Raw genomic sequence first — 19,272 nt, forward strand, 5'->3', positions numbered from 1 at the left:
CTGGCCTACTGTCCTTGTCCCAGTATACAAGCACGGGAGTGTTATGCCTTTTTCATTTTCGAGGTAATCCTGGGTGGAGACATGTTTCTCTGGCGGGGGTAAGCGTTCAGGTTCCTGGCTGTCTGGCTGTGGTTCTCTGAGTTTCTGTTTTTAAAGATGCCTCGTGCCCAGCACGCCTCAGAAGATATTTAGGGTTGAGTGAATGTTGGGTAGGTATCGGGGGGGTTGCTTTTAACTGTCAATACACTCAGGGGCTTGCTTGCTGTACTTACTGGGGGGGGGTGTTTGTTAAGTTAGGTGAGTTAAGGATAGTACTCTGTCTATTTGGTCCCATTGTGGTAATTTGTCCCTGATCCTAGCTTATGTGATGCAGTTTTTGTTCTGTCAGGTTGTGGTGTGTGACTTGACTTTGTGTAGGCTAGTTTTTCCCTGAGTTTGTTGCCTTAGTTTGATTGCCAGCAAGTGTCATCTGAATAATGGTACTTGTTGGTGTTGGGAATAGAATGATTTTATGCATTTTACTATCAGTTGTGTTTCACTATATAAGTTTTAGATGTGTGAACAATGAGAATACTAAGATGATTTCAGCTGATCTGAATGTGTTTGCTTTGCAGAAGCGGAGAAGTACAGGAGAGGAAGAGACATGAAATCTGAGGAGCACATACCGCAATGCTTAGATAATTAGTTTCATATATGGTAAAAATAATAGAAAGTGATGTACAGATAGTAAGGTACAGCACGTGTAGGGAGTTGTGTTGTTCTCTTGTCTTTCAAAACAGGAACCACGCCCCCACTGTCAGCGGGAAGGAGTCAGATTAACACGAGGCAGGGGCGTGGTGTGGTGAAGGAGGAAGTGGAACTGCCAATGAGAAGAGGACAACGCCTTGCGTGCACAATGACACTCTGTTACGCTCAAATATACTGGGTCAGGGAAAGGACAGGAGGTCAGACTTCGTGAACTGACACACCTTTGTTGTTCGTCAGGGACTTGAAGTTGAGACCCAGAGCTCTGTAATTTTATTCCTTTACTGCTTAATAAACTACATTAACTGAGACCGAATATCTTCTCCTATTGCTTCATTAAAGAACACGCAGGACTGAGCTCACACATAGCACATTGGAGAGTAGGATGAGCCCCTAGTCCATCAATTGGTGACCCCGACATGATGAAGCCGGAGAAGTGACGGGATAAAAGACATTCAACAGCGGAGGACAGCAGTATTGTGACAACACCTGCGCGGCCTAACAGAAGGTAAGCAGACGCCTGTTTTATCAAAGTTCTGCAATTGGAAACACTAAAACTTGTGTTGTCATTGTACTAAAGTCTCCTAGTCTGAAATGTAAAGGAATAAAGTTAGAACAAAACACAAAAGTGAAAGCCCCGGGGCAGGGTGAAAGGCCCTGGAGCAAATCATAAATTTGACTCCTAAATACGAAACATAGTCAACACCTCGACAGGACAGGGTGAAAGGCCCTGGAGCAAATCATAAATTTGACTCCTAAACATGAAACATAGTCGGGTGAAAGGCCCTGGAGCAAATCATAAATTTGACTCCTAAATACGAAACATAGTCGGGTGAAAAACCCTGAGATTAGGTTTTCCATCTAATCTCTGAAAAAGAAAAAGACGAGTGTCCTGAGGTGGATAAGCTCGGGGGGAGAACCCATAAGGTTGCCCCTTGGACAGCTGAGAATATAGTCTGAAGACACGGGTTGTCTGAGGTTGAAAGACCTTTGTGTAGATTGCTACAACACAAAAAAGAGGTTACAGAGTTCTGCGGGCAGGGAGCGTTTTCCATGTGATCCCTAACACTGAATACTATCGCTCATGTTGAGACATCTATTCAGTGGTCCAGAACCACCCTGATATTGGGAGTGTAAATAAATAAGTCTTTTAGGGGATATTGTTTTGTGGGTGGCTTACCGACAACCAGCTATCTTTCGGGCGGAAGAGTTGTGTAGAGTCTATTAGAGGTGACTCGAATTCCAACTCTTTTCGTGCCTGAGCGGTGGTCGCGTTCTGTGGGGAAGAAAAAGAGCTGTGTAATTTTGCCTTAAGATAGAAGCCAATTGTCGAGCCATAGGCATCCCGCACCCTCCTAGAGAGTGGTGTAGAAGCTTGGATGTGTCGGCCTGCAATTGGTGGAACTTAAGCAGCGAAATCACAGCGATAGAAAGTGGAAAATAATTCCGCGCACACTGCGCTGCAGAGCGGTCAAGTTGCGCTGAGTATTGTGTGTATTGTTGTAATTGTGTGAAGTTTTTTTTTTTTTTTTTTTAACATCGTGACGAGTAGTACCCTCTGAGTAAAATAAGTAAGGACAGAGGAGGGACAGAGAGACATCATGGACGGTGAATTTGACAGGGACTGTCGTGAGCAGGGTGGATGTCCTCCCATCCTAGTAAAAACACAGTACGGGAGATTAGGAAACAGTTATTGTCAGGAGTAATAGATAAGCAGAGACAGGCTGTAGGAAAGGAGTTTGATGATTTATGGAAGGCATTACAGGCCCAAAATGAGCTTCCTCGGGATGAGGAGGCAGTAAATGTTACAAAGAAATTGCTGGCTGCAGAGTTAAAGGCGAGAGATGATTTGGAAGAACACGCTAAAAAGGAGAACGAACCTAAATTTATAAAGAGAAAATGGAAACATCAAAAAGAAATGAAGGAGCGCAAACGATATCTGCTCCATCAGATGGCAGTTACAGCCATGGCCTATTGGAAAAACACAGACAAAAGTCACAAAAAACAAAACAAAGATAAGCAACCTCTGTCTGCTCCTGCAAAGGATCCAGCCTCACCCCCACCAGAGCCCACCTCTAATAGGTTGTATCCTGAGATACCCCAAACACACACACCTCCAATTCCCCCACCATATTCAGGAAAGAATATGCAAATGCCAATGTTGATGATTAAAGACGGGGTGCTTACTACAGAGGTGATCGGGCAAGGAGAGTATGTGAAGGCCAAAGAGGAAGTGATGAAGGAAATAAAACAGGGAATAGTACAGGTGGAGGCAATGAAACAGGACGTGATGAATATTGTGGCGGGAGCGCAGAATGTGTATCAGGAGACTCTGAGATCTATAGACAGGAGTAGGGACATGCAGGATGATGTGTGCAGCATAGAGAGCAGAGACAGTAAGAGAAGCATGAAACAGGGCCCTCTTTCCTCCAGCACCTCTAACGTGGAAGCAACGGAGGAGGAGCCGAGGCCACTAGCAGAGGCAGTGTTTCAGTTGAGGGCACAAAGAGAGGTCAGATAGAAGCAACAGAGAAAGGAGAAATAAGGAAAGGAAAGAAGAACCAGAGGAGTGTTCTGAGATAGAGGAAATGGAGGATGAGGAAAGTCAAGGATGGTCAGGGTCAGACTCTGAGAGTGACCAAGGTACGAAGGCTGTAAGACTAACAGGAATAATAAAGTCAATCAAAAGGCCACACAGTGCTGCGGGCTCACATTCAGGTTGTCCACATTCTCCTTATAATCTCCGACAAAATAAGAACAAGCCAAAAACATTTGCCATGCCACTCCTGGAAAAGACCCCAGGAGGAGGAGAGGTATACCAACCCTTCTCCTTTACAGATATGCACTGCATCCTGGATAAGATGCCCCCGCCATTAGAGGGAGGAGGCCCCTGGATGGAGCGGTTCTGTAAACAGACCATGGGTCACAAAGTAGCATTAGGGGACTGGAGCGCTATTGGGACAACAGCTCTCCAGCTGGGATTTAACTGCACTTGAGGCGTTGGCAAAAACAGTTAATTTAGCGGATAAAGAGCCATTCGCCCAACATGCCACTGCTATCGGTCGGGCCATGCGACAACAGTTTCCCATTCCATCTGGCGCCATGCACACGCTCACGTTTCACATCGAACCTGACGAAACGTCGCAACATTCCTTAGCAGATGTAAGAACACATGGGTAGATGTGGCTGAGTACACCCAGGGTCTTGTGACCTACAAACCACCCTGTTCAGAAAGGCCGTGTTAGAGGGACTGCCTACGAAGGTAAAAGAATCATTAGAGAACAATCCTGACCTTCCTGGCTGTTCCACTGAACAGTGGGAGAAACACCTCACACACCACATGAAAAACACAGAGCTAAACAGGCGGAAGAGAAGGAAAGCACAGACTCAGCACAGGTTCAGCTGCTCAAACTTCAATTGGAGGATGCACGTCGTAAAACGAACGATGTGAAAAAAGACAAAAAATCAAACAATCAAATGATTCAGCAGCCTCAGCCATCACCCACAGTTACCCCGATCTTTCCAACCCCTGAGGTAGACCCTCGCCCTCCCAATTGGAGCGGCTCCGAGGTGGTACAGGAAGATTCAGAGGCAGGGGAAGACGTGGCGGCCCAAGAGGGGTCAGGTTGATGGGCTGCTTCCTTTGTGGAGACCCATTGCATTGGCGGGAACGCTGTCCACACCAGACCCACTCATGTAATGCTGACCCCGAGTGGTTGGAGGACAGGATGCGAGGCAGGCAGCTCGGACCTCCCAGGGGTGGCGGAAACAGAACCCCCAGGGGCGGGTATCAGGGACCGCACAGGGGAGGTTATCAAGATTATGTGCATCAAGCACCCAATGCCACTGTCGCTCCGCAGGGTCAATATCCTCTGATGACCTGGGAAGATTCCCAAGGATATTGACGGGCCCAAGAACCCCTACGCGGGAGGGCTGGCAGACCCCTACTTGCGACTGAAAGTACTGAATCAAGAACTGCCTTTCATGTTGGACACGGGGGCACGGTATTCCACATTAAACCTCCCTGTGTCTGCTACTCACATGTCATCATCAGCGGTTGAATTAACTGGGTTCTCGGGTCAATCAGAAAATCTGCCACTCACAAAACCACTCACCACTACCATACTCCAAGCAGATCAGACATTTCCACACACATTTGTTTCCTCAATGGCATGTCCTGTTAACCTTTTGGGCAGAGATGTGTTATTAAAGTGTGGAGCCTCCATCCTGTGCAGCCCGGACGGACTGATAGTGACGTTCCCAAATGGATACACTGTGAACTGCTCATTGTCAACTGTACATTCATCTTCACAAATGTTGTTATCTGCAGACACATCCCCCACAGCTGAAGGACAGTGGGCAGATATCTACTGGGGCCTCCTCGAGCCAAACACCACAGCAACTCCTGGGATTTGCGCTCTCTATCAGTCATGGCGCCCTTGGGTTCAGTCATTAAATCTGACACACCTCCTCCTGATCCCTTCCATGTAACACTTTATTATGATAGAAAAGGGGATGAGATGTATCAGCAGGCATTTTATAACGAAATTGAAGGTCACAGGTGGGATATACAGTCGTCCTGTATACTGGTGGGTAATGAGGGAGTGGCTGCAGCTGTTGACCTCGCTTCAGAACAGCAACAGTGGTATAAGGGGGAGGAAGAAGCCTCCCCTCACAGATCTCTGGCAATCCCTGCAAAACATCAGGCCAACGACTTGGGCCCTATGTGTAAGAGGCTAATGCAACTCACTGATTGGATCCGCCCTCAAATTCCTCAGGTGCATTTCTCACCCTCTGAGAAAGCATATCGCATCAGGCAGGAGCTACAGACAAGGCGATCCTGGAACACCGACAGATAGAGAGGTTTCATGGTAGGGAAAGACTGACCATCCAGACGCAGAACACATGTTACACACACTTCCTGACTCTCTCTGGTCTTCTGGGCCCACCGATGTGGGCTACTGTGCACAGGTCACCCCCATTACATTTGAGTTAAATGATTGGACACCGATTTGGCAGAATCAATATCGCCACAAGCCAGCGGCTGAGGCTGGTATTGCAGATACTATCGAGGGTCTGTTACAGGCTGGAGTGTTGGAGGCCTCAAACTCCAGCTGGAACACACCCATTCTTCCTGTAGAGAAACAGAATACAGGCAAATATCGCATGGCGCATGATCTCAGACGCATTAATGCAGTAATCTCCACACCCACAGTACCAGTGCCAAACCCATACACCGCCATGTCTAGCTTGTCGCCAGAACATAAGTGGTTTTCTTGTATAGACCTTGCGAACGCCTTTTTCTGCCTACCTCTCGCGCCGCCCCTTCGCGACATTTTCTCATTCACTCATCGTGGTAGACAGCTACGTTACACCCGCGTCCCACAGGGTTTTATCCTGTCACCTGGTCTTTTCAATCAGGTTCTCAAACAGCAGCTGGCGAATTGTCACTACCAGAAGGGGTTGTGGTAATCCAGTACGTTGATGATATCCTCTTGGCCGCACCCGATCCCTCCACCTGCCTGGAGGCCACGTTCTGTCTTACTACGCCTACACCACACAGGGTTCAAAGTCTCTAAAACCAAGCTACAATGCTGTAGGCAGCAGGTCTCGTTCCTGGGTCGCATAGTGTCGGCTAAGGGCACGGCCGTGTCCCCGTCACACAGAGAATCGATTCTGCATCACCCAAAACCACACACCGTGAAAGACATGTTGTCATTTTTGGGCCTCACCGGGTACAGCAAGCACTATGTGGCCTCTTATGGCGAACTAACCCATCCTTTGCGTGCCATGGTTAACGCACAGGGCATGCGCAATCTTACTGCTCCTGGTATGGACCACTGACGCTGAAACCTCATTTATCTCCCTCAAACAGGCACTCTCTGCTGCTACGGATCTAGCCATCCCGACTACAAGCTACCGTTTTCTTGATGTTTCCGAAAGACACACACCACCTCTGGTGTGCTTTTCCAGAAAAAGGGGAGGCAGACAGGTGCTGATGTATGTAAGCATATCCTTAGACCCAACCGAGGATAGACACCCACCGTGCACTCGACATGCAGCAGGAGTGGCAAAAATTTTGCAGAAAATAGCACACATAGTGATGGGACACGCACTGACTGTACTAACAACGCACAGCATAGTGGCATATGTAAACTCAGCGGCATTTACTATGACATCACTCAGACAGACGAGGCTGGAAAAGATCTTAAATGCACCACACATAACATTCACACATGAAGGTGTAAACATGGCAGATAACATGGGAGAGGGCGAGCCACACAGATGTGAGGAAAAGGTGCAGAAAGACACCAGGGTGAGAGAAGATTTGCAGGCGAAGCCCTGACTAACGCAGAGGAAACACTGTTCACAGACGGATGCTGTTTCAGGCATCCAACTGAGGACTGAAAGCAGCATATGCAGTGGTGAGACAGACAGAAACAGGGTTTGAGGAAGTCCTCACGGAAAGGGTGACAGGGAAAGAGTCCTCACAGTTGGCTGAGCTCCAGGCAATGATTGCAGCATTAGAATGGTCAGAAGGGAAGAGAGTGAACATCTACACAGACTCTGCATATGTTGTAGGAGCAATCCATGTGGAGATGACACAGTGGATCAGATCGGGTTTTCTAACGGCAGCAAAACCCCCATTAAACACGAAAAGATATGAAGAGGCTACAGGAGGCTCTGATGAAGCCAGCACAGGTAGCAGTCATTAAGTGTAAGGGCCATGATAAAACAGGGACAGCTATCGCTAGAAATGAGGCTGCAGACATGGCAGCCAAGAGAAAGGCAGGATATAGTCCACAGTATATCATGCTACAAACAGAAAACAGTACATGATCTCCTGCCACCGTGTAATGTAAATATGTTAATAGCAGCAGAAAGCTTCTCCACAGGAGCTTACAATCTGGAAAGAGAGGAGCAGTGAGAACAGAGGGTGTGTGGAGGTCTCCGGACGGAAGACCAGTGTTACCCCAGGGCTGATGAGATCAGTCCTCCAGGAGGCTCACGGGTGGCTCATTGTGGAAAGGTGCAAATGGTGCGAGGTCTCACTCATTGGTGGCACCCTTTTCTGCCAGCCATGATTGAGAATCACATCAGAGAATGTAAAATATGTACAGAATATAATGTCAGACCCACAGTGAAACCACACCAAGGGAAATTTCCTCTCCCCAAACTCCCAGGTCAAGAGGTCATTATTGACTACACAGATATGATAGAGAGAGTGGGAGGGCACAGGTATCTTCTGGTGGCGGTGGATGCATACACCGGCTGGCCAGAAGCCATACCTGCCAAATCAGAGGATGCAAAAACAGTAATCAAATTTCTGATAAATCAATATATCCCCAGGCACGGGTTCCCAAACGAATCAGATCTGATAACGGAACTCACTTTAAAAACAAAGACCTACAGCAGGTAGAGAAGGCATTGGGGCTAAAACACACATTTGGCACAGTCTATCATCCTCAGTCACAGGGCAAGGTGGAAAGGATGAACCAGTCTATTAAGGGAAAAATAGGCAAAATCTGTGCTCAGACTAAAATGAGCTGGGTAGATGCTCTACCCCTAGCTCTAATGTCAATCAGGAGCTCGGTGAACGCATTGACAGGGTTCACGCCATATGAACTAAAAACAGGACACCAGTTCCCGGGACCGGGAGCTGGGATCCAAACTACAGAAGAAATAGAAAGCCCTATGCAATACAAACCATATTATGACCAACTAACAGCATTGGTGTCAGCTTTCTCCAAACAGGTGACCACAGCTCGGGAGGGAGCAGAAGGGAAAGACCCCCCAACATCAGAGTGGGTCCTACTCAAGGTGATCAAACGAAAGTGGTCAGAGCCTAGGTGGACTGGTCCCTACAAAGTCGTGGAACGGACGTCCCACGCCGTCAAACTACAGGGAAAAGGTGACACATGGTATCACTGGAGTCAGTGTGCAGTGGCAGAGACACCTGCCCGAACACTGGAGGACATAAGAGACACTAAAGCTTAAAAAAAAAAAACACGCACAGCTTACTCACACCGACATTTATTCATTTAGCTTAGCATAAGTGCAGAAGAGATATCCTGTGATCAATGTGAAGGTTTGAAGCTCCTCTGAAGCAACACTTTGCCCAGAGTACGCGTTTGAGTAATATAAAGCCAGGATACAAGAAAGACTCGCTTGCAGAACATTTACACTCCATATTTACTCTTATATTTTACACGTTTATATTTACCTTTTTGCAAAAAAAAAAAAAAAAATGAAATTATTAGTAGAATTATTAGGATTAGAACCACGCCACCATAAGTGGTTTGTGTTGGGAGTTGTTGTGTTAACCTGTGTTATTGTTTTACCTCTGTTGTATTATGAGTCTTCCCTCAGAGACAAAGCCGTAGAACCACCACGAAACCGAACCAGGAGAGACACCCCAGGGAGTGGAACGTCAGACTCCTGCATAGTTAAGTATGGTGGAGTAGAATTGACATACATCATAGGGCAAAGTACAGGGTTCCAGTTTGACTTGTGCTCCGTAATAAACTGTAAAGGAAAGGATCCAAATTGGAGGGGTATGACGTGTACTTATGCGGATTCTCATGGGGAGGGCCCACACACAATCCGTGGTGTGGAAGATGGAGAGATGTGATGACGTATTCTGGGCTTTGGGACCCACCACCATATAGGGTAGGAGGACAGGACATTGGGAAAAAGATAAAGATACAGAGGCAGCAGCTTCAGCCTCTTCCAGGCTCCCATAAGCAGAATCCGATATTGCTAAGTGTGTATAATCTCACAACAAACCCATGGTCAAACTCAATTAGGCACCGCACCAAATGTGGAGATCGCACCAACACCACAATGTATTTGGTGTTGGGAGTAGACCACAGTGGCACCGATACCATGGGACTAATTAAACTAACCTTATTGAATCCTCCCCTACTAATACCACCGTATCCCCAAGTAATGGAACCAAGGCGCCTGAACCTCAACAGAACACAGGCGTGATAAACATTGACTACTCTAAATTGACCCGCAGTGACGTAGTCAGATTGGCCACAGGCTACGGAGACAAAACCTATGGTTAGACTGGGTGACGGCGACAGCAGAATCCATGAACATGTCCAATTGTGTCGTATGTTCATCCGCCAGACCTACGCTGTTCACCACACCAGCCCCTTTGTATCCTGACACAGACCCTATTGGTTTCAACTGCATGATAAATATGACCATGTATCCTGATCCTGCTAATTGTACCACTCTGAGTTCTCTGTTTCCACACATAAAGAATCACACCATCCCACCAACGTTTAGTCCCAGAATCGCCAATTACACTTGTTTCCATAGGAACCTCTCCACCGGGTAGTAACTGATATGGGACAGATGCAAGCTGACTGGTGCCAGAGAACATTGAATGTGAGTACGTGGCAGAACGCCAGCAGCATGGTTCAGGCTAGAGGACCTGTTCTGGTACTGTGGAGATAAAACCCTCCACTTGTCCCTGCCATCCTCCTGGGTTGGTACGTGTGCACTGGTCCGACTGGCTGTACCCCTGATCTTGTTGGGGATGAGGATACCCAGACCAACTCAGGTAGACAGAAAAGAAATGCATTTGATATGAGCCAGGAACAACCACGTATATGGATGCCATAGGTGTTCCTCGCCGGGTCCCAGACCAGTACAAATTGGCTGACCAAGTGGCTGCTGGTTTTGAAAACATACCCATATTAGCTGCACTGTTTCCCATCACCCCTAACAAAAATGTGGACAGAATTAATTATGTGCATTACAATGTTCTTAGACTGGCCAACAGCACTAGGGACGCGGTTGGAGGACTCTCTGAACAACTGGCAGCTACCTCCCTGATGACAGTACAGAACCGAATTGCGTTAGACATGCTTTTGGCGGAGAAAGGGGTGTCTGCTCTATGTTCCAGGGCCTCTGCTGCACCTTCATCCCAAACAACACAGCTCCAGACGGGTCAGTAACTAAGGCGCTAGAAGGGCTGCACGCTCTCTGAGGAAATGCATGAACACTCAGGCATTGATAAACCCCTGGGTGGTATCTTCGAGAAGTGGTTCGGTAAGTGGAAAGATTTAGTGGTATCGGTATTCTTGTCTCTGGTGGGAATGCTCGCAGTGTTAGCATTATGTGGTTGTTGTTGTATCCCATGTATCCGGTCCCTCTGTGAAAGAATCATAGTGACAGCTGTGGAGAGAAAACATCCACAGCCCCACCATATCAGATGACTCAAATGGAGACGGCCACCCTGTTAGGAGAGCCGCCTACTGATTCAGATTCGGACTCAGCCTCAGGAGAAGACAGCAGGTGTGAGTGGTCTCATGTGTATGAGACCAAAAGGGAGTTATAACTTTTGTTTCAAAAGAAACAAAAAGTGCAGTAATCACAAGACCTAAAAGGGGACCTGGATACGTTGGGACTGAAAAAAAGAAAAGTGGCCTCAGTCCTATGAGGCCAAAAGGGGGACTGTTGGGAATAGAATGATTTTATGCATTTTACTATCAGTTGTGTTTCACTATATAAGTTTTAGATGTGTGAACAATGAGAATACTAAGATGATTTCAGCTGATCTGAATGTGTTTGCTTTGCAGAAGCGGAGAAGTACAGGAGAGGAAGAGACATGAAATCTGAGGAGCACATACCGCAATGCTTAGATAATTAGTTTCATATATGGTAAAAATAATAGAAAGTGATGTACAGATAGTAAGGTACAGCACGTGTAGGGAGTTGTGTTGTTCTCTTGTCTTTCAAAACAGGAACCACGCCCCCACCGCCAGCGGGAAGGAGTCAGATTAACACGAGGCAGGGGCGTGGTGTGGTGAAGGAGGAAGTGGAACTGCCAATGAGAAGAGGACAACGCCTTGCGTGCACAATGACACTCTGTTACGCTCAAATATACTGGGTCAGGGAAAGGACAGGAGGTCAGACTTCGTGAACTGACACACCTTTGTTGTTCGTCAGGGACTTGAAGTTGAGACCCAGAGCTCTGTAATTTTATTCCTTTACTGCTTAATAAACTACATTAACTGAGACCGAATATCTTCTCCTATTGCTTCATTAAAGAACACGCAGGACTGAGCTCACACATAGCACATTAGAGAGTAGGATGAGCCCCAAGTCCATCATTGGGTAATATTCAGTGCTACAGTAGTAGTTGATGGGTGATTTCTAGGCCTACATATTTGTGACTATGTCTTTGGTGGTCGTTAGAGCATTTGTGATTTGGCTGCTTTTGTTTGTATGGGACACTTAGCGTTGTGTGCACTGTGTATATTGGTTAGTATAAGTTTCCAGGTGCAGTTAACCAGTTTTGTAAGTAAGTTATCCAGTATGGCAACACTTGATGACTTTATTAGCACACCTTCAGAGAAGTTGCTTGAGCACTTCACCAAAGATCAGCTGCTAAAACTCGCTAGTTATTATGACATTGAGATCGCTAGCAGTGAGAAGTGCTTAAAGGAGAGTGTTAAAGTATGGGGTGCCGTTTGTAAAGTGTCTCACGCTGAAAATAACATCAACATTTTGCCACATTTAGCTTCAAACAATGTTTAAAAAAGTATTGTGATTTTTTTAACGTCACCTTTTACCACATTTACAGCAATATTTGTTAACTTAGAAATATATTAAATAGTTAAATCTAAATATTAAATGTGGCACCTAAATGTTAAATGTTAAATCTAAATATTAAATCTAAATCTAAATCTAAATGTTAAATCTAAATCTAAATGTTAAATCTAAATATTAAATCTAAATCTAAATCTAAATGTTAAATCTAAATCTAAATGTTAAATCTAAATCTAAATGCTAAATCTAAATCTAAATCTAAATGTTAAATCTAAATATTAAATCTAAATCTAAATGCTAAATCTAAATCTAAATCTAAATGTTAAATCTAAATATTAAATCTAAATCTAAATCTAAATGTTAAATCTAAATCTAAATGTTAAATCTAAATATTAAATCTAAATCTAAATCTAAATGTTAAATCTAAATCTAAATGTTAAATCTAAATCTAAATGCTAAATCTAAATCTAAATCTAAATGTTAAATCTAAATATTAAATCTAAATCTAAGTGCTAAATCTAAATCTAAATCTAAATGTTAAATCTAAATATTAAATCTAAATCTAAATGCTAAATCTAAATCTAAACATTAAATCTAAATCTAAATCTAAATGTTAAATCTAAATGCTAAATATAAATATAAATGTTAAATCTAAATATTAAATCTAAATCTAAATCTAAATGTTAAATCTAAATGTTTTGGGTGAAACTAAATATTTAGCTAATATGCAAATTCACACTGCCGGTCACCGGAAGTACCAAAATAAAAGCTCGAGATGGTCAGACTGTTTATAGAATCAAATAACGAATTAAAACCAACTTATCGGGGGAAATGGACACTTGAACATACATTAGCGTGATAATAACTACCTAAAATAACAAGAAACGTGTTTGGAGAAATTTTATTTGATGTGTACTTTGAGCTGTTAGTGTCCCTTCGGAGGGAATCACCTTGTTGTTTACAAATACTTCCGGGTAGAAAACCAGCGGAGTTTAGCAACATATATATATGCACATTCACATTTTTCACGTCACTGTATCACCGTTTAGACTGATCTGGTGTTTGTAAAGCCTATAAACACTATGACTGAACAAACATTACTATCACGGTCTGAAATTAATAACATGGTTATCGTAGATTAGCGAGGCTAACTGTTAGCTGTTAGCCCCGTTAGCGGTGTCTGTAATGACTCACTAACTCTAAACGGTCCGTGAAGAAAATATTTTTTCCAGCGGATGTCTTAGTTACAACATGATTGAGCTAACTGGAGTAGTTTAATGTCGTATCCGACAACGGGAGACATTTAACAGATGACGTCCTGATGTTAGCTTTGCTGCTGCTGCTGCAGCCACTGATGCTTTCTAGACATCGTGATTTCCCAAAACTGAATAAATACCACACACACAAATACCAACACACTGCTTTGCTAGCTCAATCATGTTGTAAAAAATATGCTGGAAATACGCTGGAAATACGCTGGAAAAAAATATTTTTTTCACGGACCGTTTAAGAGTTAATGAGTCATTACAGACACTGCTAACGGGGCTGACGGTTGTTAGCTTAGCTTAGGTTGTTAATCCCTCCGAAGGGACACTAACAGCTCAAAGTACACATCAAATAAAATTTCTCCAAACACGTTTCTTGTTATTTTAGGTAGTTATTATCACGCTAATGTATGTTCAAGTGTCCATTTCCCCCGATAAGTTGGTTTTAATTCGTTATTTGATTCTATAAACAGTCTGACCATCTCGAGCTTTTATTTTGGTACTTCCGGTGACCGGCAGTGTGAATTTGCATATTAGCTAAATATTTAGTTTCACCCAGAACATTTAGATTTAACATTTAGATTTAGATTTAGATTTAATATTTAGATTTAACATTTATATTTATATTTATATTTAGCATATAGATTTAACATTTAACATTTAGATTTAGATTTAGATTTAATATTTAGATTTAACATTTATATTTATATTTATATTTATATTTAGCATTTAGATTTAACATTTAGATTTAGATTTAGATTTAATATTTAGATTTAACATTTAACATTTAGGTGCCACATTTAATATTTAGATTTAACTATTTAATATATTTCTAAGTTAACAAATATTGCTGTAAATGTGGTAAAAGGTGACGTTAAAAAAATCACAATACTTTTTTAAACATTGTTTGAAGCTAAATGTGGCAAAATGTTGATGTTATTTTCAGCGTGAGACACTTTACAAACGGCACCCCATATTAAAGAGGCTCTTAAGCCTATGTTAACTGAAAATGGTGTGTTAAAGCCTGTACCTCCCTCAGCTTCTCAAAGTATTTCTGAACCTTCTCAAATAACAGACGTTGCTCTTGAGTTGAGGCTTAAAGAACTAGCCTGACAAGAGTTGCAATTACAAGATAAGCAACGGGAGCGACTGCTAAAAGAGAAGCAAATGCACCTAGAGCATGAGCGTTTCCTCAAAGAACTGGAACTAAAGCAGGCTGCTTTGTTGCGCCCCCCTAATGCTGAGTCGTCTGCATTCGATGCAGCTAGAAACATTAGATTGGTTCCTCCTTTTGTAGAGAAAGACGCTGAAAAGTATTTCCCTCATTTTGAACGTGTGGCCACCCTTTCAAAATGGCCTAAACATGCATGGACTTTGCTTTTGCAGAGTGTGTTGGTGGGAAAAGCACAGGAAGCATCGAGGAAAGCCTGGACTATGAGACCGTTAAAGGGGCTATTCTGAGAGCTTACGAACTTGTCCCTGAAGCTTACCGCCAACAGTTTAGAAGTCTCAGGAAACTTGATAAACAAACTTATGTTGAGTTTGCAAGAGAAAAAGACTCCCTCTTTAGCAGATGGTGCAAGTCTCAGAAAGCAGAAACAAAAGAAGATCTCAAACAAGTGATCTTGCTTGAAGAATTTAAAACTGTCTGCCTGACATCATTTGTACATATTTAAGCCTGTGTCCATGTCTTCTGCTTCCTTCACTGGTAAATCAGCCGTTGGGCGCTTCTTCAGAAAAGGCCTGTTTCTACTGTAAGAAACCCGGCCATCTTATTGCTGATTGCCCTGTCTTGTGTAAGAAACAAAAGTCCTGTAAGCCAGTAGCTTTGATAAAAACTGTAAAAGAGTCTGCTGTAGCCCCAGCTATGGAGCATTCAACTCAAAAGAGTGAGTTAGCTGGCTCTTCAGCTTTTCTTATGGATGGTTTTGTTTCCCTTGGTTCTGATCCTGCAAGCGAGCGGCCTATTAAGATCTGGAGAGATTCTGGAGCTTTTCAGTCTTTGATCCTCGAGGACTTCCTCCAGTTTACTGATGAATCTGCTCTGGGTTCTAGCGTTCTTGTCGAGGGGTTCGGTGGGGGTTATTTGTCCTGTCCTTTACATAATCTTAACCTTCAAACAGCTCTGGTCTCTGGAGAGGTAGCTGTGGCTATTTGTCCATATCTCCCAGTTGAAGGTGTGTCCTTCATCTTAGGGAATGACTTGGCCGGAGGTAGAGTACTTGTTGCCCCTGAAGTAGTTCTGTCCCCTGTAGCTATTAAAAGCCCAGATGGACTGGAGAAGCAATTTCAGACACTTTACCTGTATGTGTTGCTACCCGTGCCATGTCAAGGAAAGACCAAGGCAAAACCTCTGATCCGGAGATTGTCCTTTCACACACCTTCCTACTAAAGGATGAGACACCAGGGTTTAGTAAAGTGTTCCCCTCTCGGGAAGAGCTCAAGCTTGAACAGGGAAAAGATGCAACTTTGTCTTCCCTGTTTGGTGAAGCTATTTCGAGGATGAAATTACAGCTGTTTCATGTGGGTATTTTGTGAATGATGGAGTGTTGGCGAGAAAGTGGACGTCTCCTAAGATGTCTTGTCAGGATGACTGGAGCAGTGTGTTTCAAGTTGTTGTTTGGCCTGGTGTGAAAAAGGATGTTGCTCAACACTGTAGAACATGTCATGTGTGCCAACTGTTGGTAAACCTAACCAGAAAATCCCACCTGCGCCTTTACATCCTATTCCAGCTACTGGAGAGCCTTTTGAGCAAATCCTGATTGATTGTGTTGGTCCACTCCCTCGCACCAAGTCAGGTAACCAGTACTTATTGACTATCATGTGTACGGCTACTCGGTTCCCTGAAGCCATTCCCCTGCGCAGAATTACAGCTTCAGCGGTTTCTAAGGCTCTAATTAAGTTCTTCACTGTGTTCGGCCTCCCCAGGGTTGTTCAGACTGACCAAGGGTCAAACTTTATGTCCCGTGTTTTCTCTCAAGTGCTCAAGCAGTTGTCTATCCAGCATTGTACTTCGTCTGCTTATCACCCAGAATCTCAGGGAGCATACTGATGTTGTGGTTGTTCCAAAAGACAGTGATGTTGTTGCTGTTTCAGAGAACAGTGATGTCCCAGAGGATGCTTTCGTTCATCCAGAAACCTCTCAGGGTAGGTTGCCAAATTTAAAATCCTGGCTAACTTGGATGTCCATCTTACTTACTTGGATTCTCCCAAACGCTCTGACATCATTGAGTTGGTTAATAAACATCCTGCCCTGTTCTCTGATGTGGTGACACGCACAACCGTCCTTCAGCATGACACTGATGTAGGTGATGCTGCTCCCATTAAGCAGCATCCTTACAGAGCGAATCCTGTTAAGCGACAGCTTCTGCGTAATGAAGTAGATTATATGCTGCAACATGGTATTGCTGAACCTAGTGCTAGCTCCTGGAGCTCCCCATGCCTGCTTGTTGAGAAGTCAGATCATACTCCCCGTTTTTGTACTGACCTTCACAAGGTCAATTCTGTCACCAAGCCTGATTGCTACCCTCTTCCCCGACTGGACGATTGTATTGATAGGGTGGGATCAGCAGTTTTTGTCACCAAGTTAGACCTCTTAAAAGGTTACTGGCAAGTCCCTCTTACTCAGCGAGCCCGTCAAATCTCTGCTTTTGTGACACCAGACGATTTCTGTCAGTACGCTGTTATGGTTTTTGGAATGCGGAATGCACCGGCTACTTTTCAGCGTCTGGTAAATAAGGTATTGAAGGGAGTTGTAGATTGTGAAGCCTATCTTGATGTGGTGATTTACAGTTCCTCCTGGTCTCAACATGTAGCTCAGCTGGAAGAAGTGTTTCACAGGCTTGCTGTTGCCAATTTGACTTTGAATCTTGCCAAGTGTGAATTTGGACAGGCCACAGTAACGCACCTTGGGAAAAACGGTTGGACGTGGAAAGGTCTGTCCCATTGAGGCCAAAGTGGAGGCCATTGTGAACTTTGGTGTGCCCAGTTCTCGGCGTGATTTGAAACATTTCCTTGGTATGGCGGGTTACTATAGGAGTTTTTGCAAGAATTTTGCGACTGTTGCTGCCCCCTTGACTAATCTGCTTAGCCCAAAAGTCCCTTTTGTTTGGACAGACGTGTCAGTTTGCTTTCGAGAGCCTGAAAGCACTGTTGGCTAGTGCTCCTGTTCTCGCTGCCCCTGCCTTTAACAGGCCCTTTAAACTAGCTATTGATGCAAGTGATGCTGGTGTTGGGGCTGTTCTCCTCCAAGAGGATCCATCAGGGGTAGAGCATCGTGTGTGCTACTTTTCGAAAAAGTTTAACTTGCATGAAAAACATTACTCCACTACAGAGAAGGAGGCGTTAGCTCCTATTCTAGCTCTGGTTCATTTTGGTGTTTATGTTTCTTCCAGCCAGACCGTAGTGGTCTACACCGATCATAACCCTTTGGTTTTCCTTAACAGGATGAAAAACTCCCAACAACCGTTTAATGCGATGGAGCTTGATCTTGCAGGGGTTTAACCTGGACATCCAGTTTGGGTCTGACTGACTGTATACATGCAGGAGTCACATGATCTGGGTGTGTTAGTCCCACTGTGACACATTCACTGCAGGACCATTTCACTCACACTGACATGTTTACAGGGATTTATATAAATCCCTTTTCTCTGTTGTCATGGAAACGGACTGACTGAGACATGCACCCACATTCTCAAGACAGACGTGCTAAACCTTAGTGGCCACAGGGGGCCACCTACAGGTGATATTTGGTGCCCACAAAGTATCGTTGTGTGGCCATGGTTCATGTCGAACCCTGCCGTACGCTTTTCCAGACATTTCCCACATTCATTAGTGCAACATCGTAGATAACTGGACTTCCTCAGGTCTTTTTTGAAGACATTTCACTTGTCATCCAAGAGGCTTCTTCAGTATCTTGTTCTGCACAAGGCGAAACGTCTTCAAGAAACACAAGCAGGTCAGCTGCCTACGATACAGCACTTATGATGACCATGACCTGATGACTGAGATTCTTCACCAACATTTCCCACGTTTCTACTGTTAAAGGAAGTTTTTCCTTCTCTGACTTAAATCTTAAGGACAGAATGGTTGTACGCTGTAAAGATGGAAAAGACCTCTGAGTTAAATTCAGTTGGAATTTTGTGATATATAATTAAAACTGACTCAACCAAACTTGATTGGTGCGACCCATTCAGTTTGGAACTTCAGGCCTTTGCACATGGAGTTTGTTTTTTTGTACAAAATTGTCACGCTTCTAAAAATAACGTTGTGTCATGTTTTCACACTGAGTCTGAAACTTTTGCACATCATTAAAACGTTCGGAACAGATTTCAATTTTCTGTGTTTTTTCCATCAGAGTCTTGAGAGACGCTTCACACTCGGCTGTCCTGTCCATTAAAGGCAAAATGCCCAGATAAAATATCTTAAAAAAACAAAAAAAGTGTCTCCATAGTTGTCACTTCTGTGACATCAGTGAGATGAACGACGTCAGACAGCTGCTGTGGGTGTTCTCCGAAAAGCAAAAAGAAGCAGCAGCAGAGTTTGAGCTCAGTCAGGACGGACGCATGGATTCACACAGTGTCACAAAGTGTTTCCTGTCTTATCTCAGCATCATGTAGACTTTAAGTAAGAGACCGGTGAGTCAGGGTGAACTGTTGATGATGAATGTCTTTACTCTGCTTATTCCTGTCGCTGT

At 44.2% G+C, this 19,272-nt stretch overlaps 1 protein-coding gene across 1 annotated transcript in view; it reads right to left on the reverse strand.

Annotated features, from left to right (window-relative positions):
- abcg1 (ATP-binding cassette, sub-family G (WHITE), member 1) overlaps nt 1-19,272 on the reverse strand; it is a 391,642-nt gene that overhangs the window by 140,418 nt on the left and 231,952 nt on the right. The window lies entirely within an intron of this gene.

Source organism: Epinephelus fuscoguttatus, linkage group LG5, assembly GCF_011397635.1.
Source record: "Epinephelus fuscoguttatus linkage group LG5, E.fuscoguttatus.final_Chr_v1".
Lineage (NCBI taxonomy): Eukaryota > Metazoa > Chordata > Actinopteri > Perciformes > Serranidae > Epinephelus > Epinephelus fuscoguttatus.